At 41.2% G+C, this 25,037-nt stretch overlaps 1 protein-coding gene across 1 annotated transcript in view; it reads left to right on the top strand.

Annotated features, from left to right (window-relative positions):
- LOC122788659 overlaps positions 1 to 25,037 on the top strand; it is a 605,513-nt gene that overhangs the window by 405,340 nt on the left and 175,136 nt on the right. The gene's annotated exons all lie outside the window — the stretch shown is intronic.

Genomic DNA, 25,037 nt, shown 5'->3' with positions numbered 1-25,037 from the left:
GACATTGTGTGATTCTGACTTAAAAGATGATTTTACACTCTTGAAAACATTTCATGACTAAAATCACCTTTTCGGACAGACACGTGTAAGAACAGTGCAGTTGTTCATAAGATAAAGCTTAATTTAATGTGGCATTTTCCCATTTTGGTACAAAATACTAACATTTATTAAAGTCATAGGGAACTTTAAATCAAATGCAGGCTCAAAACCTTTTCACTTGATTTATTGGGACAAACGTTCAATACACTCATCTTAGGGTTAGTATCACAAAGTCAGATGTCTGATGGAATATCCACTTTATAAGATGAATTTGCATTGCTATATAGTTATATTTAAAGGCAAAACTGCAGCATAAAAGTTAGTTATTTTTGGGGTAAATATGTGGATGCTTTAACCAGGAGCAATTATTGTTTGGCCATCACAAATGTAATTGTGTGTTGATTTAATGTAGTGTATGGCATAAGGGTATGGGGGGCTGGTAAATGAAGAGGGTGGAAATGGGGTGGTGATTTATTTAAATTTTTCTGCTTCATTTTAAAATTACAGTTGGAAGATGAGAACAGTACACCTTAGCTGTATGTATATATATATGTGTGTGTGTATATAAGTGTTAAGTGATGTATGGTTGTACACATTTCATTTCATGCTGAAATGTTTGGTGGTAGAGTTGGTTGAATTATGTTGCGGTCAAAGTTTATTAAATTGACCATTACACAGTGCAGTGTTTTTTCCTCTTTCTCTGAGTTTGTGTGACCTTGGAGTTAGTTTATTTAATTGCTGGGGTTGAGGAGCAGAGTCCCCACATCAGGGCGGGTGGGGCTGGCAAAGACTCCACATGTAAAAACAACTTTTTCTTTTGGTAATTGCAAATGTAACCTACTGTTTTGCATTTGAAATTACTTAGTGACAATTAATAGTAATTGTAGAATACTTTGTTCAATGTTTTGTATTTTGATGAAACTCACCAGCAATTCTTAATTTTAATGATTATGCAGAGCCATCATTTGGTTTCTGGTGCCACTTCCTGACCTGGCAAGACTAAACTCTAAGTAGAGAAAGAAAAAAATATATTATTTTCTCCAAGGAGGCATGCTAGGTCCTAAAATCCTACCCCTCATGTCCTAATGCCATACACAATCATGCTGTTTGTGAGAGCAAAAAAATAACTAACTAAATAAATAAATAAATAAAAATAAATAATAGTAATAATTATAAATAAATAACTAAAAGGTTCCTTCTCTAATCTGGCTTTTCTCCCTTATCTAGGGAGGAGCAAAAGGTCCTAAACCCTGTCTCTCACATCCTAACACCCTTCGTCCTCAAACTCTGAGAGAGAGAACGAGAGAGAGAGAGAGAGAGAGAGAGAGAGAGAGAGAAATATAGAAATAAATAAATAAAGTAAAATAAAATAAAAAAAAAGTCCCTTCTACATTCTGGCACTCCTCCCTTCCCTAAAAAGGAACATCAGGTCTTAATGATATCATGCTCGACTTTCTCATGGAGGACACGTGAGAAGTGAAAATTAAAAAAATAAAAATGATCTGCCAGTTGCACCCTCTAACACCTTGCACCCGGGGTTCCAACCCCCTTAGATCCACTTTAGTTACACTTCTATGGTCATGGTTTGTTTGATCTAAAGCAAATTCATAAAAAAAAAAATGTTACTTTTGATCTAAACACATTACATCAAAACCATAAAACATCAAAATTCATTTCACTGAAAATGTTATGTATAGCAAATGTATCTCCAGAATCTTTTTTTGCAGGAAGGGCAAGCCCCCCTGCACGCCCCTCTAACATAAATATACTAATTCTATAACCATGAAGAAAAGAGAGTACTCCTGCCACACTAAGTCACTGTTGATACACATGCACAAACTTCTAGGCGTGGAGGTACAACATAACAGTGGGCATTAACAAAGAACTAACACTGATCTATACTGATTTGCATTGTAATTCCTGTGCTCTAAAACCTCACCAACAATCATTTTCTACAGATTTGAATAATTTTCAGTCAGATGTGATGCAGTAATTTATGATTTCAGTTATCATCAGCAACTCCCCTTTTCCCTGTTTTGTACATATAGTGAGGGTGCTGAGTCAACTGTTTCCATCTCTGTCATTCTCTTATCTTCTTCAACAGTCATGCCTGCAGCCTGACTAACACAGTTGGTCTCTCTCACAATTCCTCCATCTCTTTGCTTGATGCCCTCATTTCTTCTTGGCTTCTTCTTGTCTGTACCAAATCTTCCTCACCAGATTGTTTTCTGCTTTTCTTCACGTGCCCAAATCACCATAATCTGTTCTCTTTGATCTTGTCTGCAGTTGGAGCTTCTTGGGCTTCTGCTCTGATGTCCTCATTTTTTCTGTCCCACAGTGTGCATCCTATCACCTGTCTCAGGCTCTTCATCTCCATCACCTGTAGCTTACTCAACTGCTCTGCCTTTACTGCCCAGGGTTTTATACCATGCAGTATTACTGGTCGCACCATTCTTGTTTTACACTTTACTTTTCAGCTTCTTTGCCATACACTACCTCTGACACACTATGCCATTTTGCTCAGCCCCTCTGATTTTAGCTTTGACCTCCTCATTCAGATTTCTCTTATCTTTGACCATCCCTCCCAGGTAATTGAAGCTGACAACTTTTTCCACCATACTCCCTTCTGTTTCAGTTTTCAGCTTCTTCTGATTTTCCCATTTGCTGCCATTACAACTGCCTTATTTCTAGTCAGTTTCCTCTTGCATGCCTTCAGTTTTGCATTCCATTCCTCCACTCTTCACTGAAATTCTTATTCAGTCTGCCCGAAATGCCATATGATCTGCATACAGCAGTTTTGTTGATCTGTCTCTTCTGACCTATTTGCTAATGCAGTCCAGTACCAGTATGAACAGCACTGGGCTCAGAGCTGAACCCTGATGCATACCTACCTCCATTGGGAACCCCTCTGTAAGTCCGAACACTGTTCATACCTGTGTCATCAGGTTTTTGTACATAGCCACAGGACTTCCCAAATCAGCTTTCTTCGGACCTTATCATATGCTTTCTCCAAGTCTTGAAATGCCCTATTGGACTTTTTCCTCATCTCTAGCTGCTTCTCAGCTATCTCTCTCATGTTGGTTCAGTTGTGCTGCATCCTTGTCTGTATCCAAACTGCTCATCTCACATCTTACGTTCTGCTACTCTGCAAACTTGTTTATGAATCACCTTCTCCAGAACTTTCATGTAGTATGACCAGAGTTTGATACCTCTCTACTGCCCACAGTTATGAATGTCCCCTTTGATTTTGTACACTGGCACTTGTATGCTTATTCAACGGTTATGTGGGATCTGCTTTTCTTTCCATACTGCTATGAGTAGCCCAAGGAACCATTTTTCTGTTAACTCACCCAACATCTTGATCATGTCTACTATGACCTCATCTGAAAATGCTGCTTTTCCTGTCTTCGTTTTCCTTAAGTGCTGTTCTTACATCTTCTTGGGTGGGCTCCTCTTCTTTCATTGTAGGCTGTGTTTGGGGCAGTACAGCTTCTGTAGGGTTTTCTTCATTCAGAAGCTGCTAGAAGTATTTCTTCCCTCAGCCTTTGATGTCCTGTGGACTGGTGAGCAGGTTTCTGCTGGTTTCTGTTATGAAGAGTGTCTGATGACTATCTTGTTAATCTTTTTGTCTTTGGCTTGCAACATGATAGAGTTTCTTTGTGCTGTATGCTGAGTTACTTTTCAGAAGTTGGTAGAGTGCCTTTGATGTCTTGTTCTTCACTATTACATCTTCTGTCTTAGCCTCTTTATTAGCCAACCAGTATCCCTTCCTAGCCTGTTCAATCTTTTCTGTCTCCCACCTTTTCCTGCACTCCTTTCTTTTGATGACTTCCTGAACTTCTGCATTGCAACAGCAGCTTCCTTATGTACCTTATTTCCATACCTGGCTCAAGTGCATATCTGTTCCACAGTCCTCACAAATGCTGTTTTGAGGTGCTGCCATTCTTCTTCATCTCCTTCCCCTTTTTCCTGAGGTACTAGAACCCTGAATATTTCCTTGAACTCTTGTGCTTTCTTTAGTCATCGTCCAGGTTTTCAGCCTAGTTTCTATTGCCCTTAGAGCCTTTTCTGACCACTGCGTGCAGCTGATTGTGGCAGTCAGTAGTTTAGGCTGTGGACCCACTGTTTCACTGGGGATGACTTTGCAATCACTGATTGTACCCCAATATCCTTTCCTTACTAAGAAGTCAACCTGAGTTGCATGTTGAGTACTCTTGGATTTGATCTTCTAACGGTCTGTCTTGCTAAACCACGTGTTGGCCACCATCAAGCCATTTGCAAGACATTCCAGTTGTCCAGTAAATGTGGACCCAGGCAGTTCTCATGTTCTACACTGTCTGTCCTGATGTGTGCATTCAAGTCACCCATTATCAACACCAGCTCGTTATCCTGCTTTGTGTAGCAAAACCTGTAACTGCTATCTTTATGCACTCTTTTCCCCACTGTCACAACCTTGCTGTGAGGGATAGGCTGAAATTATGAATATTGCCCTATCATCACACTGGAATCTGATTGCCATGAGTCTGTCAGTAATTCTAATAGCATCCCTCACTGTCTTCTGAAGCTTATCCCTCACCACAATTCCTGCACCATTTCTAGTCTGTACACTTCCTGAATAGCATACTCTGGATCCCAAGCCAAGTGACTTTGCTGCACTACCCTTCTATATTGTCAACTGGATACAGAGGATACCTAAGCTTTTTCTTACCATCATGCCATCCACTTTCAAGCTCCATCCTTAGTTCATGTTTAGCAGCTTGACTGGTTTTGCATCCATGTTTCTCAACATAGCTATCCCAGGTAACCTAAGCTGGGCGACTGGACACTAGCCAGCTAGTAGCTTATTAAAACTGGATGGCTGGGATTAATGGTAGGCACGCAGTGGCCAATAGGGGCACATACTCTCCTCCGACTATTAGCATGGATCCCTGGCCTAGGTCAGAGTAGGCTTGATCCACAACCACTTATCACTGGTAAATACCCTTATCAGTGTGACCAGATCACCTAGAGCCACTTTTCACACCAGTGAGTGGCTATCCCTGGCACAGTAAGCAGTCTTTGATCCATGTTCTCCTGTCTAGAGTACACTACACAGCACAGCTGATGTCCAGAGTGGTTGGTCTGTACAACTATTCTTCTGATATACATCATCTAGAATCTGTGCTGCTGCTGCTGCTCATAACTCCCTTCTTGTCTGAGTTTGAGGAGGAAACACTTGGTATGTTTTTTTTTTTTTTTTTTTTTTTTTTTTTTTGGGGGGGGGGGGGTTAGAGGAAACCTTCAGAGACACAGGGAGAACATGAACTCTATTCAGGGATTGACCAGAGGTAAGGATAAAACCTTTTAGCCTCTGTTGAGAAACTGCGAGGATGGTGTCTATGGTTGATGAGTTTATAGAAGAGTGTCAATTTATAGGCCGGATGTTTCTCAGTAGAGGTTCTCTCAGTACCTTAGTGGAATCAATAACATCTGAGGTAATTAATAAAAGAGCATCTGGCCTATATGTACACCTTATGAGGGAACCTTCAGGTATGTCTATGAGTACCCATAGTGAGCAAAGGCCAGGGATGGATGAGATAACTGAGGTTTCAATCACCAATGGCTCTCCCTCTTTACAGGGTGGTGAAGACTAAATTTATCCATTGTAATAAAGGCTATTTTAATTATTCTTTGAGGTGCTCTTTTTTGTTTTTGTCAGTTCGGATTTGTTGGTGGTTTAGTTATCATGGAAAATGCTGTGGTCTTAGAAACATCCTTTTCACAGTCTCATTGCTTCAATATTGTCTTGATTTTCACAAAATATCCAGATTTTTGTCTCATATTTGTGGTTTTTTCTTCATCAAGCAAGATGTTAAACAAAAGTTAGAAAAATCAGGCAATTTGAAATAACACAGCAACATTTTTCATTACCAATCACTTCCCTGTGATTTATAGATTCATATATCCTAATGTATTTCTGAAATAACAATATTAGCCTTATTCATTTGCAAATTATCCACCATTAAACTTTCCCCTCAAACTTTCACTTCTCACATTGATACTCTGTTAACACGTAACCATTTGCTGGTGTGCTTCTGCCGCATGCCATCCCTTTTCTCTTGTTATTTTCCATCGCTGTTTATCCTCTTCCCACCTTCCTGACTGTTTCTCTCACTCTTCATTTCCTTGCCTCTCTGTCTGTTATCTTGTATTAGAGAATGGGTGACCTATTGATTGGCACCCTGATTGGAGAACAAATGTCCTCCAGCATTGTGTTAGTCTACATGTAATGCTGACTGAAAAAGAAGTCCACCTCTTCATGGCAACGTATCAAGATACCATGGAGCTTGGACTAAAAGTAACCTAATAATTGCCATTATTTTACCCTTGCTAAGCAGTCTTTTTATTTATTTTTATTTATTTTTTTTTATTTTATTTAGTGGGAAAGTCCGACTTGGAATGAGACAATCTTCAGTGGAGGCCCATGGAGAAACACTCCAGATGCTTGTCTTTATAACATGGGAGGAAATCAGAGCACCCAGAAAAATCCACATGAATGCAGGGAGGACATGCAGATTCTGAACAGAAGGCACCCCAACCAAGAATTGAACCAGAGAACCTCTTGATGTGAGACAACAATGCAAACCGCTGCACCACTGCGCTGTCCATTTTCGCTGTTTAGCAAGTGAAAAATAAAAAAAAAAAAAAACAAGAAAGAAAATTTTAAAAAAGTGTGTGTGTTTATATCTGTGTGTGTGTGTGTGTGTGTGTGTGTGTGTGTGTGTGTGTGTGTGTGTGAGTGCATGCATGCATATGAGTGAGAGAGAGAAAAGTTCTGGTTTCCCATCCAATCGTCCAAGTTGCACTTGAATTGGAATAGGGAGGAACTCTGCTTCACATGGATGGGGAGCCTCTTCCATAGACGGACTAGTCCTGGGATACATACCTATCTCTCCAGAAGGTCCTATTTATATCACAGGCAAGGTTTAAGTCTTTAGAATGGGTAATTCTGGTACTGTTTGTTTTGTGGATATGCAGGAGGTCCATCAGAGTGGGGTCTGACAATGTCCTGTATGCCAGGCATAGATCTCCCCTCAAAAGCTTGTAGGAGACAGAATACAGGGATAGGGCCTTGAGGCAGTCTGCATGGGACATATTACCTATGCCCTGTATTCTTTTAGTGAGGAGCCTCTGTGGACATTCCAGTTGTTGGATATGCCTGGTTAGGTACATACCAAAGTGGGCATTGTACTCAAGGATAGGTCTGATGAATGCCGAATACAGTGGAACAATGACTTCCTTGGACTTAGATGCCATATCTTTGTTTATAAGTTGCGCAACATAGAATGATTTCCTCATCACTGTAGACACATTATGATCAAAGGCTAGATTAATATCTATGTGTGTCCCTAAGTCCATGACTACTGGGTCAACTCTAAGGTGTGTGTTGTCAATATGACAGTTACAAGGGATGGATGACTTTCCAAAAGATACTGTTCTGCATTTCTTGGCATTTAGTTTTAGTCCATGACTCTGAAACCAGTTGTTTGTCTGTGTCAGCCCCTCCTGGAGAACATTTGTGTCAGTGTGACATTCAACGACAGCTCCTAATTTGCAATCATCAGAATATTTAGTCAGTCAGAGACCACTGACATTGGCCTTGACTTCTGAGAAGTAAATGCCAAAAAGGAGCAGTCCAAGGACTGATCCATGAAGGACTCCACTTGTGACTGGCCTCTTTGAAGAGGTGGACTCCCCAATTCTAACTTCCTGGGAAAAATATCCAGCCATGGCAACTATCATATTGACAACACGCTTCTAAGTAACATGTCCTGTGCAGACTGCCTCAAGGCCCTATCCCTGTCTTCTGTCTCCTACAGGCTGTTGAGGGGTTATATCAGACCTCATCCTGACGGACCTCCTGCATATCCACAAAACAGCACCAGAATTACCCATTCTAAGGACTTAAATCTTGCCTGTGATATAAATTGGACCTGCTGGAGAGTCAGGTATGTATCCCAGAGACTAATTGTTCTCTGGAACAGTCTCCCCATACATGTGAAGTAGATTTCTTCCCTAAACCAGCTCAAGTGTAACTTTGACAACTGAATAGAGAACAGGAAATTCATCCCTGGTTTGGTACCTGTGGGTCTAATGGACACAGGCATCCTGTAAATGGTTCATATCCCAGGCCTTTACTTGTAAATGTTTAATCTCCCAAACCCTTGCTTACAGTTATGAAGGGTACAAGAACTTGTCAGAGATTTGGGATGCATGATTAGGCTTTAAAAGACATAAACAGTTATGAACCTCTGAGTGTGATTAAACCTAGCATTGTCAAGCAACTGGAGTGGTTAACGATGATTATAAAGTGGAGTAACTTCAAAAAGAGTTTATCTTACCTTTCCATATAAATCCATTGTGTGCTACCAAAGTTTTTTTTTTTTTTGCTGCTGTCTTTCTGTGGTGCAGTGATTCTGATTTTTTTTGTGCTGTAGATATACAGACTTCATGTCATGGAATTTCATGGAGGACAGATTGAAGTTGAGTCTGAGTAATGGAGTGAGAAAAAGTGGATCTGTAGATGTCTTTCATCAACAGAGAGAAGTAATGCGAAATTGGGGAGATACCGAGGGAGTTTGTTAATGAAAATTGGAAATAGTAGGTACAGAACTGAGCCTCAGGAGAACACCTTTTTATAGCTGGGTAGGGTTGGAAAGGGCTTTACCTATTTTGACAGTGAAGTGTCTGTTGTCTGAGAAACTTTTGAACCAGGTAGGGAACCATAGCTAAATTAAATGCAACACAACAGAGAAGAAGGTGGTCAATAAAATCAAATGCTTTCATGAGGACAGTAAAAATGGTTCCAGTGATGTTACCTGAGTTTGTATTTAGTAGGATATTGTCAGTGAGAGTCCAAAGGGCAGTCATACTTATAACAAAGCTATGTTTGCCTTGTGTTTGTGTGTGTGGTGTGTGTCTGTGTGTGTGTGTGTGTGTGTGTGTGTGTGTGTGTGTGTGTGTGTGTGTGTGTGTGTGTGTGTGTGTGTGTGTGTATATGTCTATATATATATATATATATATATATATATATATATATATATACATATATATATATATATATATATACATACACACACACACACATATATATATATATATATATGTGTGATGTGTGTGTGTATGTCTATATATATATATATATATATATATATATATATATATATATATATATATATTTATGCATACACACACACACATATATATATATATATATACATATATATATATATATATATATGATAGTGATGTGTGTGTGTGTGTGTGTGTGTGTATATATATATATATATATATATATATATATATATAAAATGTATATGTACACACACACACACACACACACGCACACACACACACACACATGCTTGTGCATATATATGTATAGATATATATATATATATATATATATATATATATATATATATATATATATATAGGTTTATAGGTTCTAATAGGATCTTTATAAGCCTAGCCATGAAACCCAAATGTGTCCCACAAGTTGTATGTGTTAAATATTTATGTAGGGCTGATTGGTGGTTATGACATTCGCGACTCCCCTGCATTGGCCCAGTAATCAAGGAGCCTCAATCCTCACCACTAGCACCACTGAAGGACGTACACAGTGGGAGAATGACAAGTACACACACAGTATAGTACAATTTCCCTTAAGAACACACAGAGATCACAGTCAGTCTGGGGCTAGTTTCTCATTCTTTCTCCAGATCCCCAGTAAGACTCCCCACTGGCACAGCTATTGAGTCGAGATCTCAGCTAAGTGGCCAAGCCAAAACCTCCAGCACCCTCTCTGTCCAACCAGTGCTTCATGTCCCTGCCCAAGTCTGAGATCTTTGTCTGTCTCAACTCTCTCTTTGAAACCCTTCCCAGCTCCCCTTCCACAGGAAGTCTGGTATCCTCTGACAGAGGTGCCTCACTGTCAGCCTGGGTACTTCTACTCACCTCTGCTCTTGCAGTCACTCTGTCCAAGGGAACATCAGTACCCACACACAGCTGTGGCTCACTTTCAGTCTTATTGCTACAGGGTAGTTCCCTCCCTGAAGTAATCACCTCACCAATCCTGGCTGCAAATGTGCAGTCTGTCTGGTTCTCCCCAGGCTACCAGACCCGCATGTTTGTCTCCATGCCTGACTGCGTGTAACTGCATGAACACACAGTACTGCATTATCAAAATCATTCCATATCAGGACATCTGCAGGGATATCCTCAAGCACACCTACTTGCTGGCTTCCTTTTCCACCCTCCCAGTCAAGGTGAACCCTAGCCAAAGGTATTTGGAGTGGGGTCCCTCCTAAAGCTCTGACTGGAGTAGACTGCCCAAGCAAGTAGTGCTCCTCTGTAACACGTGCAAGCTTCACAGTGGTTAGTTCAGAGGCTGTGTCTGTCTTAGCCATGGACTCTTTCCCATTCAGTAAGATAGGATATAACCTCTTGTTGTAGCTTGGTACCCTTGTTGTCTCGAGACAACTTACTGCTTCATTTTGTCATTCCCACTTACTGGCTCTCCCACCTTTTGTTCCCCACTTTCCCTCTGTGGACATCTGTATGCTACATGACCCCACTGGTTGCATTTAAAACATTTAACCGTTGGTCCTGGATGTGTACCTGGACTAGTGTCTTCCCCTGCTACTGGCAGACTCTGTTTGGGCAGTCTGGGCTGCCCACCATGGATTCCCTTAGATCCATAAGCAGCACTGGGTGTCTGTTTCCTGTGCAGTGATGCCCTGTTTGCTATGTATATGTCTCCCTTCTTCCCCAACTCATCTACAGTATTGGATTGTCTGTCAGCTAACCAGATTCCCATGTCCTCAGGCAAAGTGCTAAGGGCTTGTTCCCTCACCGAAAGGTCTGCCAGCCCTTCAAAAGTGGTGATCTGACATCCACTTATCCACTTATGAAAATAAGTGCTTAGTTCAGCAACATATTCACACACACTTTCATCTGCCTTGTGTCTATGCTTACAAAATGTTTTCATGTAAGCTTCAGGTGTTAACTTAAAACATTATAGCAGACACATTTTGACTGTATTATAATTTAAACAATCAGTATCAGACAGTTTAGAAATTGCAGTTACAGCTTTACCATGGAGTAAGGGGGTAAGGAACTGTACCCAGAGCCCTTGGTCAGCATTATACTGTTTACATACCCTCTCAGACATATGAATGAAACTATCAAAATTATCCCCTCTGTAAATTGTGGAAGAAATTTAATGACTTTTGTTGCTTCTGGGGTTCGGTTACTCCCTTCCCCATTATCTCCATGATTCTGGTGAAGTCAGCATCTCCTATTCATGTCGCCTCTGCCTCTCATTTTCCTCAGCCTCCAGATGTCTCAGTCTCACTGCTGCTTCTATTTCCAAATGCTTGGTCTCCAACTCAAGTCTCTAACTCCAGATGGATTTTTAAGTCCTGTGTGAAGAGGTTTTCTGAAAGTTGCACATCTCCATGGCCAGTCTGATTGTCCTCCTGGTTGCTATTCTGTGATGCAGCTGTGACTAAAGCTGCACTCATGTCTACTTTAGTCAGGTTAGCATGCATCAGTCCTTTAGCCTGGTACATCTCAGCCAACTGGTTCCTTGTCAGCTTGCCATACTCCTCTGCTAACATGCTTGTCTGCTCTCTCTGACTAACTAAGCTAACAAAAAAAATAAAACAATTGTGATATGAACTCTAAATGTTCACTGTGTGGCTGAGTGATAGTATAAACACCTTCTAGTGACCACTGTACACAGGCTACATGAATTCAGTATCCACACCTCTACAAGCCATTTAGTATGTTCATAGGTAGGTACTAGGCTATCAGCCCTGGGGCCTATATAAGCCTAGCCAAAAAGGTTCCCTGGCTTTCGCCACCTAAGAAAATTATTTTCCTGTGCCCCTGTCGAGCAGTGCTGCAGAAGTGATCCCCGGGGTGAATTTTCTATTTCCCATCCAGTCGTTCTTAAAGAGGGCCAATGAGGAGCTTTGCTTGACATGAATGGGTAGTTTGTTCCAGAGTATGGGAAGTCTCTGGGACAGGAATCTATCCCTCCAGCATGTTCTGTTTACAGTGGTGACAAGGTTTAGGTCCCTAGAGTATGTGGTTCGGTGAGATTGGGATTTCTTTAAGTGTAGCATGTCCAACAGCTCTGGGTTTGACATAGCTTTGTATGTTAGGCAGAGATCGTGTCTGAGTAAGCGATATGTGATGGTGTAGAGCTTGAGTTTTTTTAGATGGTCTGCATATGGCATCTGTTTGAGGCTGGTAATCCTCTTAGTGAGGTATTTCTGTGGCCTTTCCAATTGTTGTAGGTGTCTTGTGAGATACATGCCAAATGGGGCATTGTACTATATAATGGGTCTGATGAGGGATGATTAGAGAGGAACAATGACCTCCTTTTTTCTAGAGGAGAACCCTTTTGTGATGAGGTGTGCCATGTAGAAGGATTTCCTGACTACTGTGGTGATATGGTTATCAAAGGAGAGACTACTGTCCACTGGTGTCCTGAGGTCTCTTATCACACTTTTAGTGTTTAGTGAGTTACTGCCTATGTGGTAGTTCATGGGTACCGAGTTTTTCCAAAGGGGATGACAGTGCACTTTTTGGCATTGAGCTTGAGGCCATGCCTTTGACACCAAGCATCTGTCTCTGTGAGGAAATCTTGTAGAATGTCTACATCATTAGGTGATTCTATTACGGCTCCCATTTTCCAGTCATCTGTGAACTTTGTTAGCCAAAGACCTTCTGTGTTGGCCTGCACTTCAGAGAAGTAGATGCCGAACAGGATAGGACCCAGGACCAACCCCTGTGGTACTGTACTTGTCACTGGTCTGAAGTCGGACTTGGAGTTCGCTACTTTTACTGTGTGGGTTCTGTCAGTGAGCCAGTTGGCCACCCATCTTGTGACATAGGGATTCATGCCCAGTTTAGTGAGTTTATCTATAATTCCAGAGTGGGTGATAGTATAGAAAGCCTTGGCAAGGTGAAGATAGGTTGTGTGCACTACCTTGCCCTTTCCTATGGCTCTGGTGACTGCTTCAAAGAAGTCAGTCAGTTTTAGTAGACATGATCTACCTTTTACAAACCCAAACTGAGTGGGGCCAGGGTTTGGAGGTTACTTATGTCTTTGTTTATAAGCTCCAAGATGATATGTTCCATAGCCTTGCAGACCAGGCTCATCAGGCTAATGGGGTGGTCGTTTCCAGGGTCTGTGGTGCACCCCCTTTGTGGAGTGGGCTAACCGTTGCTGTACGCCATTCAGTAGGCACATAGCCTGAGGTGAGGCTATGATTGAACATGGTACTCATGTGGGATGCCAGTTCATTCTGTAGTTTGTGCAGTATGCAGCCTGGGATGTTGTCTGGTCCCATGGATGCTGTGTTCTTGGTTTTGGAGAGTGCGGTCTTTACTTGTTCATCCATGATTACAGGGGCTTTGCATTCTTCCAGTATTAAGATGGGCCCTTTGGAGGGTGAGAGGGAGTAAAGTTAGCACTGAATCTATGTGCCAGGATGTTGGCAATATCGGTTGGTTCTGTATATTTAGTGCCATTGTGCTGTAGCTCAGAGCAGATCTGAGTGTTTTCATTGAGATTCTTGACATAGCTATAGAATGCGTTGTGGTTGTCTTTGAATCAGTGGCAATTTTATTTTCATAACTGGCTTTGGAGGATTTTATGAGGGATCTCAGCTTCTTGCTGAGGCTGACCAGGGAGTTTCTCCATTCTTGGGATTTTACTCTTTTTTGCAACAGCTTCTTTCATCTGTTGTAGAGTTTGTTTATGGCAAGGGAACACCAGATTGGATTCCATTTTGGAGGATAGTGTCTTGGTTCTGTTGGGGATGGCACGATCCATGCACTTGGGTATGTGCTTACACAGTGCATTTGTGTAAGATTTAGCAGTCATACCTCTATTTTCCATGTGCATGCGTGTCATGAAGCTTGCCACTTCTGTCTTAAGAAGCATGAAGTTGGCTTTGGAGTAGTTTTTGATGATGGTTTCCTTAATGCGGGGTGGGGTGGGATATGGATGTCTAGGGTGATTAACTTGTGGTCAGATCTGACCACCGAGGACTTGACCTTTGGCATGGAACACCAGTTACCCATATTGGTAATGACCAGGTCCAGAATATCACTGCCCCTGGTGGGGATGTGGAGAAGCTGATCCAAGGCGTTGGAATTTATGAATTCCCGAAAACGTTGAGCGAATGAGTTGGTACATGAGTAGTTTTTCCCAGTTGATGGCGGGGTAGTTGAAATCACCCATAATTAAGGCATTGGGTTTTACCTTAATATTTTCTAGTATCTTAAGAAATGAAGAGTGGTAATCCTGGGGCATGGTGGGGGTGTAACAAGCTACAACCTGGATTGCAGTCTTGCCCAGTGTTAGTTGCACATGGATAATTTTGGATGCATTATGTTGAGCAACTAGCCTGGAGGTGTGGATATCCTTAATGAATATGGACACATCTCCACCTTTAGTGTTTCGGTCCAAGTTAGTTGGCTGAAATTTGTGGTATGAATTGCAGCCTGGTAATGCAGGGGTGTTCTCTGGAGCCTTGAACCAGGTCTCTGTCACTGCACAGATGTCAAAGTTCTCCATTTTAAGGAGTGATTCTCCATTTTAAGGAATGATGTGGTGTCTCACCACTATCAACCAATTAATATGTGATGTGGGTATCCTACCACTTCCAAACAAATATGTGATGCCCAGTGATCAAAGAGCCTCAATCCTCACCACTAGCACCAGTGAGGGATGCACACAATGGGAGGATAACAAGTGCAAACACAGTAAAGTACAGTTTGTAAGAGCACACAGAGATCACAGTCAGTCTGGGTCTGGTTTCTCCCTCTTTCTACAGATCCCTAATAAGACTCCCCACTGGCACAGCTATAGGGTGGAGATCTCAGCTAAGTGGCCAAGCCAAAACCTCCAGCACCCTTTCTGCCCAATCAGTGCTTCATGTCCCTGCCCAAGTAGCTAATACTCACACACTTTGAGATTTAATTTATAAACAAAAACACAAACACACACCTGGGAAAGGCTGGCCAGACTATAAGGTAGTATAAGGTAGTATCAGCTGCCACCAGCCACTACTTATCAACTGCTTTTAAGGCCCTTACCAAAGGGTGCCCAATCTTACTGTGTAACATTGCTATTAATCCAAATGGTAAGTGTGACCAAGACTTTCAAGGCTATTTAGGAGTGGCCTCTACAGTGTCACCAAATACATATGCAAGTACTCTAAGATCTTAAATATGTCTCACAAATATCAGCCACAAAGATATGTTTAAACATATTTAATAATAAATAAAAGAACAAGACAATACTCAAGTAACACAGTAACTTCAGAGTTCAGAATCATAGGAAATATTTTAAAACAACATTGTAGGACAGTCTCAAATAAATACGGAAAACATCTAAAGTAATCTTTACTGTATTCCTATCTATATCTAAAAGTTACCATGCCCTGAATAACTTATTTACAGAGCAAGGCAAATGTAGTGCTGCTGATGATGAGTGAATGTTATCAGATCCAAAGACAAATACAAAATGCCAGTCTCTCTCTCTCTCTGAGAGTTATTAAATGAATGTCACATTTACTGCTGGGTTAACTTGGATGACATCACCTTTTGTCACCTGCCTTCATTTCCCAGGTTAACCCGATACTAACATCTATGTGTTAAAATACTTATCTCTCAGCTGTGCAGCTGCTAGAAAGTCACAGAGCAATAAAAATGCTTTACATTTTAAACCTAGTAATTATTTCTGTTTGAAGACAATAGAAAGAAACTTCTACCACTAGACATCTTGTCTCTTTCAGTGAAACTGAGAGCTAAACACAATCGTAAAACAATTTCAACTTATTTTCTTAGAGTTGTTTTGCAAGTTAACTCTGTATGTTCCAGCTTCTACTATTAAAACATACATTTGCACAGTTATATAGTTTATATACATTTCTGTTTTTTCTAGTAGTGTACACTGTGGTTACATTATTGAAGCTCAGTACATAATATACAGTTCAACACACACTTCTGCACCAGTAGTTTAATATACGCATAACATGTAGTTCTCTTACATTTGTAAGACAAGCATATGAATCATATGAATATTCACAAATGACACACAACTATCCACAAAATTCCAGATAGCTTGGCTGGCAATCTCACAGCATGATTTACTGACTGCCTCTGCCCATCAGAGAATGTGGATGGCAGAGCAGGAGTGAATTTTTAATTTCCGATCCAATGGTACAAGTTATGCTTAAATAGAATTAGGAATGGACTTTGTTTCACATGGATAAGAAGCCTGTTCCAGAGAAGGGAATTCTCTAAGATACAGATCTGTATCTCCAAAATGTGCTATTTATGTTTCAAGTAAAATTTAAGTGTTTAGATCTAGTAGTTTTGATGCTGTTTGTTTTGCAGATGTGCAAAAGTTTCATCAGAGCAGTGCCCAGGGATGCCTTGTATGTAAGGCATAGATCACCTCTCAGTAGGCTGTAGTAGACTGAGTATAGAGATAGGGCTTTGAGGTGATCTGCATAGGACATTGTGTTTATGTCCTATATTCTTTTTGTAAGGAGCCTTTGGGGACATTCCCGTTGCCACATGTGTTTGTTCAGGTACATACCGAAGGGGGCATTGTACTAATTGATGGGTCTGACGAGGGCCAAGTGTAGTGCTATGATGACTTCCCTGGATCTAGATGCCATGGCCTGTGCAGCAGTATACATGAATGCCCTGTAAAACTACTTAAACAACTGTTTAGAAATGCCAGTACTTGACCAAACTAAACCTAAATCTATCTGGAAAAACAAGTTGCCCTGGTGAACCCCTGGCATAAAAAGACTGTACAACAGAAGCATGAAATTCCTATCTAAAAGTAAGTGGGAGTGTGCACATCAGAGAAAAAAATCCCTCATTAGTCTCAACAAGCAAATCAGAGAACTAGTCAAGTCTTCAAAAGTTAACTACAGGACTAAATGGCCTCACAAGATAAAGGATAACCACAAAGCATTTTTTAGTTATGTCCGAAATCTTAAGTTAAACACTCAACATTGTGCTGAGTTGGCTGTAGGGTGCACTACCTACACCCAGCCAGAAGAAACAGCAAACCTGTTGGCTGATTTCAACCTCTCACCACCTCTGGTCACTCACCATGTAATACCCCCACTACTATTCCTTTGTCTGTTACCACAAAATAACAGGTCATTACCTCAGTCTAAAGCTAGAAATATGGCATCAGTGGGCCCTGATGGAATCCCAGGATGCTTATTAAATAGTTTGATATATAACCTAACAGACCCACCTGGATCTCTGTTTAACCACAGTCCCAGACAGGCTTTGTCCCAGTATAGTGGAGGACAGCAGCAGTCATGTCTTTGCACAAGGGAGACTGTCAATGGACCCAGGAAACTACTGACCTATAAGTCTGACTAGCCTCATATGGAAGGCTATGGAAAGGATAATCATGGACCTAATTAACAATGGCATAGGACATGTCCTAACTCTAGAACCAACCCAATTTGACTTTACCAAGTGCAGGTCCTGCTTGCTCAGTCTGGTAGACATCTTTGAGAAGGTCACCAAGGCCATGGATAAAGGTAAGACAGTGCATACCACCTACATTGAAGTAGCCAAGGAATTTGACACAGTAGCCCACTCAGTTATTATAGATAAACTCACAAAATTGGGCATAAACCTCTACTTCACCAGATGGCTAGCCAAATGGCTCACGGATAGGACACGTGTTGTTAGAGTGGGGGAATCCACATTCAACAAGAGGCTAGTCACCACCAGAGTACCGCAGGGCTTAGTTCTGGGCTCCCTTCTGTTTGTGATGTACTTCTCAGATGTCAAGGCAAATGGTGATGGCCTTAGGCTGACCAAGTTTGCTGTCACTGACTCCTCAAATGATGTTGATATCCTACAGAAAGGTCTGATACAGACTAATGATTGGTGTCAGAGCCATGGCATCAAACTAAATGCTAAGAAGTGCATAATAATACATTTTGGGAAATTAAATACCCCTGCAAAGTACAACATTGATAGCACACCCCCGCCCCAAAGAGTGGACCAGGTGGTGAGAGATCTGGGTACTCAGACAGAGAGTAATCTGAAGTTTGACCACCTTGTGTCCACAGTGTTGAGGAAATCCTTCTAGGTGAACCAGCTTATAACCAAATAAAGAATATATCTGACCACCACAGCTAAAAGAAAACCAATATCTTTAATAATAAACCAGCTTATAAGTAAGGGCATATAATCCAGATCTAAGGATGCTGTAGTACCACTGTACTCATCCCTCAACAAACCAATAGCCAAGTACAATGCTCCCTTTGGCATGTACCTCACCAGGCACCTGTGACAGTTGGACTGTCATCAGAGGTTTCTCATCAAAAAAATACAGGGTATAACCAAAATATCACAAATGGACTGATTAAAAGCCCTATCACTTTATTCAGTTTCCAATAGGTTATTGAGGGGTGGTCTATGCCTGACCTACTAGGCAGTCTCTGACTCACCCCCTAATAGAAATGTTGCATATTTACAAAACTAACTGCATAAGGGTTACCAGATCTAAAGATGTAAACCAGATCTCTGACATGAATAGATCATGCAGGAAAGACAGATACGTGTCTCAGAGATTGTCCCGCCTCTGGAATAGGCTCCCTGTTCATGCGAAGCAAAGCATTTCTCTGACCATCTTCAAGTGTAGTCTGGACCAATGGATGGGTAATCACAAATTCACTCCTGGGTGGCAACCATGTCCCTTATGGACAGAGACGATTTGTAAAAATTGTCAAAACACTGCTTGCTGACATTATCTTTCCCCTAGGGATATAAAATTGGGTAAAACTGGCTAGGCTTGCAAGGGCTCTTGAGCCATTAGCCTAGTAATCTCCCATGAATCTGTGAACCTATAAATTGAGCAACATAGAAGGATTTCCGTACTGCTTTGGATGCACATTGGTTGAAGGCCAGTTTATTGTCTACATGTGTTAAGTAATCCAAGGCACCCAGAAAACGTAGTTAGTCACTGATAAACCAAATTACTTAGTGGATTGTTTGGTATCTTTGGTGTTTGTTCTTCGAGTGTCTACATGTGTTCCCAGAACTGACTAGTGGGTCAGCTCTTAGAGGTGTTGTTTTTTTTTTTTATGACATAGTGTTTTTATATATATATATATATATATATATATATATATATATATATATATACACACAATCTCACACACACACACACACACACACACACACACACACACACACACACACACACACACACACACACACACACACACACACACACACACACATACACACACACACACACACAAAACAATACAAGACACCCCAGTGTAAAAAAATGCCAAAATGTAGCTGTCTGCATAGAGTTAAGGTTAATGATAGGGTTATGGGTAGTGTTTTTCTTAGCATTGCACTTATTGCTTAGGCTAGGGATAGGGTTAGGGTTAGAACACATGAGTAAGGGTAGTGCAGTGGGTTAGAACTGTGACAATGTAAAATTGTTGTAGCTCTCATGTTAACCAGTTTAAATACCATATTATACAGTGGTTTAGAAAGGAGGCAAGAAGCTACTGGTTGTTTGAATTCAGGCTCGCAACTACTGTTTCAGCACATAACAGAAATACTTAATTTTGCACACTCCATTCCTGTTTAACTGCAAAAATATGACTTGTTTAATATCACAATATGAATTAGTGCAAGGTGACCATTTTGTTACAGGACCTAAACTGGGACACTTGAGGACCACCCCGGGAAGCCAGGTCTGCAGTCCCATTCTCCCAGCCCCCATGAGAGTGGAGATAGGGCAGCCATGTCATCTTGCACTGAGGCAGGCAGGTTGGCCTCCCATCCTTCACCAGGCACTGTGGGATGCCACTCTGTGAATAGCACCACCCAGGAGGCAAGAGGCCACATGCCAGGAGGTTTTAAGCGATGCACATTTGTCGACACCTGGGACCGTCAGGGTGAGAGACTGAGGTGTGCTGCAAAAAGTGCAGAGATGGGGGGGGGAGGGGCATTTCCTCTGTGAGTTTGGAAGCCCTAGGTGCAAGGCAAAGTGGAAAACTGGTGTCACAGAAGTCTGGATGAGCGACTGTCTGAGGCTTTGTGGCCCAGCAGAGTTCCATGAGGCTGGTAAGATCCCCTGAGAGGCTCCAAGACCATGCATAACACTGCATGATTTGGCAGCAGTTAGGAGATATGTAACTTTGGAAAAGAGCTCTCCCTCCTGGATAGAAGTGGTACCCCAGAAGGGGTCAGTCGGGAAGGAAGAGAGAGGTAGTGACTGGTACAGGACAGCTCTTGTCTGGGTGAAGGGGCAAGGACCATGCCCCCTCTGGGATGGAAGTCTGGAAGGGGGAGAGAAGCAGATAGTGGCAGGGCTGGGCAAGTTCCTGCCTTTTGAGGGGGGTCAGGAAGAGCTCTCCACAATGGAAATCCTTAATGGAGCACCAGGATGGACAGCAGTGGGGCTTGGAGAGCTCCTGCCTGGGTGAGTGGGGTCAGGCACAACCCCCCCATGATGTAAGTCCTTAAGGGAGCAACCAGCGGACAGTGGTGGGGCCTGTAGACCTCCTGCCTGGGTCAGTGGGGTCAGGCAGAGCTCCCCATGATGGAAATCCTTGAGGAAGTGGCAGGGTGGATGGCAGAGGGGCCTGGAGACTCCTGCTGGGGTGAAGGCATCCAATCTCCCCCCTTAACCAACAGCATCCTTGAAAAATCTCAAAGTCCCCAGAGCAGCACTGGATGGGAAAGCAGGGGGACACTGAAGCATTCATGAGAGCGGATCTACCCCTCAGTGGCCAAGGGGAGTTCCAGAGGAGCGGACGGGATTGGAGGGAAGCTCTCCTGAGGGTCCTTGGGCATGGGCGATCTGGCATGATTTGGCGGCCTGCAGGAGGCATGCACGTGGCGGAGTCCCTGACATGGGGGCCATGGCTGGGGAAGGTCTCTTGGCCAGATCGAAGGGGAGGACTGTAGGGTTTGGCCCTGACAGGTCAGTACGGGAGCACCAGGCAGATGGGTGTAGGGCCTGGAGAGTTCCTGCCTTGGTGAGTGGGGTCAAGCAGAACCCCCCACAATGGAAGTCCTTGAGAGAGTGACTGACTGATGGCAGCTGGGCCTGGAAGGCTCCTGCCACGCCGAAGGCATCTGACCTTACCCCATACCTAATGGCATCCCCGAAAAATTGCAAAGTCCCCAGAGCTGCTTAGGATGAGAAAGCAGGGGGACTGGCCATCCTGAGAAGCCAAGTCACCATTCAGACTGAGCGGTCTAAACTGGGACATTCCTGTGTCCCTAAGACAATGTTTGGGATTCTGGGACAGAGACTTCCAAATTGGGACTGTCCTGGAAAAACTGGGGCCGTTGGTCACCTTGAATTAGTGTAATCACAACAGGCCCATTCCGGCATTGCTAGTAAACATGTTGTACAAGTTTTATTAAAGTTGTTTTTTCTGTTTGTTTGCAACATTGATTGCATAGTGGGTAATGCATTAACTTGTAAAGAAACCATACATTTTAGGCCTATTTGATTCTCACTGCTTCTGCTGAGTTAATGTATAGCTTTAATCAAATCTTTTTCCATGTTAATTCTCATGCATGACTATTGAAAATATGTGCTTGCATTTAATGCACTGTATCTGTCTATCACAGAATAAAGAAATGGAAAATAGGTGCTGTATTTAGTTTCCAGCATTGCATAAGGATTACTGCTTGGGCTTACAGATTAGTTTAGTAAAGTAAAAGCAGTGATACTCTTTTGTCTATGGAAATATATAATTTATAATGTTTGGATAATCATACAATAGAGAAGTCACAGGTAGAAAGTCATTAAAACTAACTAGTTACACTTAGTTGTCAGAAAGAAGTATCTCAGGTACGGTGCTATACAGTTTGTAATCTCCTGAGCCATTGCATTACTTCTTATTTATGCTTCTAAATTATTGCTATACACTGAGAGAAAACAAAATGTTAATAGGAGCAGCAAAAATGTTCCAAGGCTCGAGAAATCAGCAATACGTACTCATTATTAAATGTGTATGTCCTGATGTTGAAGGAAGCTTAGAGCCATGTCAACCTGCAGTACAGATGTCTTTTATAAGATATTGAATTTTGTTACAATATTTTATTTACTGTGGGCATTTAAATGACATTATTCCTTTCTGTACATTGTAACATTGCAAAAGCAGGTACTTCACCATATGCTGAAGGAATTTGCAGACGTTAACATTCTTTCAATCTGTCTCCTTGAAGGAATCAAAACAAGTGCTGAGGACCAATATTCAGTACAAAATAAGAAACTTGTATGTGTGTGTGTGTGTGTGTGTGTGTGTGTGTGTGTGTGTGTGTGTGTGTGTGTTTGTGAATGCTCATGTGTATGTCTAGGTTTTACAGCCTCTGCAGCAAAAGTTTCCTGGGAAAAAGTTTATTTGCAGTTGTATTGAATTTATATATATGTATATAGTGCTCATTCTCTGGTTGTAGACATAAAAACAAAATGTTGCTCTCAGATGAATGCAGAACAAAGATTTAATGTTGCAGTTCTTAATCTGAACACACACTTTGAATGTGTTTACCAAGAGTATCAAGCACACACTTTACAGTGAGTGAATCATTGCTGGTTTGGTGCATTGGCACTTAGCTCTCACATTAGAAGTTGGCAAACTGAAATTAATACAAATACACAATTTAAGAGAATTAAATAAAAAGGAAGCAAACTAAATGTTTTATTACCTTGCAATGAACATGTTACAATATTAGTTAGGGGATGCTGAGATGCATTGACCTTGACTGACTTTGACTTACAATTACAAAGGCAGCAGGGAAGCAAATGGGATGGAAAACATTTGCGTGGAATAGCTTTCTTGTTGATGAAACTGGTTTCTTTGCTGGCTGTGATGTAATGCTACAGATATACTCTTGCCACTTTTAGAATTTTTTGTGTAATATGAAGAGAAACACAGGGTAAAGATATGAGTGAATGGTATAAGGGGGTATACCATTTGTAATGGAGTCTGTGAGTTTCTAAAAGAGTAGTGTCAAAGAATGGCCATATGGAATATATTAGGTTACTGTGGATGATTACTAGTGAGATAAAGGTTTTGCTGCACAATCTTGCTGTTGGCTGTGTTTGAGGCGATGCATACTGTTGTTAAACTTGTGTATGTGTGTAATACCCATATCATGAGGAGCCTTTGACAAAGTGTAAGTTAATAGGGGTAAATGCTTTCCCTATAAGAACAGAGCAATTCTTCCTTTTCATAAAAAATGTCACTTAGCACTCTACTGCATGTGTAAAACAAATCTGCACAGAGATATGATCATCTTGTTGAAGTTTTGCAAAAATAACAACACTATAAATGAATGTTAAGTGGTATTGCCATTTCTCTGTCTTCAGTAGGATAGCCGCACTGTAATGATTTTATCAGATATATGCTTTGGTGTAGTATGGTTTTGCAGAGCCACGGAATCACTTCCAGAAATCAGGAAAGTAATGTAGTTTTCTAAAGGTGTCACAGTGGTGTGCAACCTTATATGATAGAGCTTGTCAGTGAACTCCAATGGCATGTGATGTGACTCATTTTGAAGGGAAGCAGAATGCTAGGAATTAATAGCATTTTGCCCCCTGCATTAGAGATATGTGTTGCAAACTTATTTCTAACAAGTATTTTTCAAGGGATTTGTTGGCAAAAAACATAGATATCAACAAACTGACTTAAAGAAATATCAATAGAACAATGGTTAATGGTACATAAAATGTAATCTCAGATCTGAAAACATTTTTCAGCCTTTCACCTGCAAACATTTCTGTCTTGATAGCCATAGAATGTATAGGAGTTATCCCTAGCTGTGATGTGGGCCCCCATGTCATATCTCTTAGGCAAAGTTTGTTGTCTTTAGTTGTTGAGTTATGTACCTTTCTCTGTATAAAATGACTAAATAGGTCAAATGGACTTTATCAGCTATCAAAGTGTGCAGTCTGATATAATGTTGGATGTATGTGATTCTCTTTATTTCCTGCATTCAGAATTTTGTTTTAAGAAAAACTTTGTTTACCACAGAAACCCTGCACAGCATATATCTCATTTCCATTAAGACCCTCTGCAGAGGTCACAACCAGTCTTGTTTTCATTATATTTTATTTTCCTTCAACCTCAGTTTATTTTCACATAGTTAGAAGCATTAATTATATTAAGGACCACCATTTAGTTGTGTGTCTGTGCACACACAAAAACACCCATTCATGTGCTTACACAGAGAGATGCAGACACACACACACACACACACACACACACACACACACACACACACACACACACACACACACACACACACACACACACAAGCATGCATGCATGCACACAGACATTTATCTTTAATATCATATTTATTTAAGATAGGTAGTCTGTATCTAAAGCCCCTCTCTAGATGCAATCTTTTTAAAATAGCAAAACTGGTAAAGAGACAAAAGATTAGTAGATGTTGCACAGCAAGGAGAGGGTACACTACAGGTCAGTGAAGTAACATTCAGACATAAATGTTCAAATACAACATGAGTGCAAAGCTAAAGTCATAATGCAATGAAATGTGAAAAATAAAACAAAATGTTGAAAGCCAATATATGAACGTTAGAGAGTCTTTTGCAAAATTCGACATTAAGACAATAACAATTAAATGGAAATTGTTATAAGTTATATATGGTATGAGACTGAGTTAATTGCAAAGAAACAAACAGTATTCTGACAATGTGAAGATAAACTAATTAACTTTGTTTGAAATAAGTCAAGCTTAGTAAACATATGAAGGCTAATGGAAGGGAATTCCATAGTTTATGAGCAGTTGAGGGCTTTGCTGCAACATTTAAGAGAGTACACAAGGTAGGGTAAGTATGAAAATAGTTGGACCTGATGAATGGAGGTGAGACAGAGATT

This window comes from Protopterus annectens, chromosome 14.part0 (genome assembly GCF_019279795.1).
Source record: "Protopterus annectens isolate FY-2018-M chromosome 14.part0, PAN1.0, whole genome shotgun sequence".
NCBI lineage: Eukaryota > Metazoa > Chordata > Ceratodontiformes > Protopteridae > Protopterus > Protopterus annectens.
Note: the sequence above shows the minus strand (reverse complement) of the source record. Positions and strands in the feature narration are given on the sequence as shown.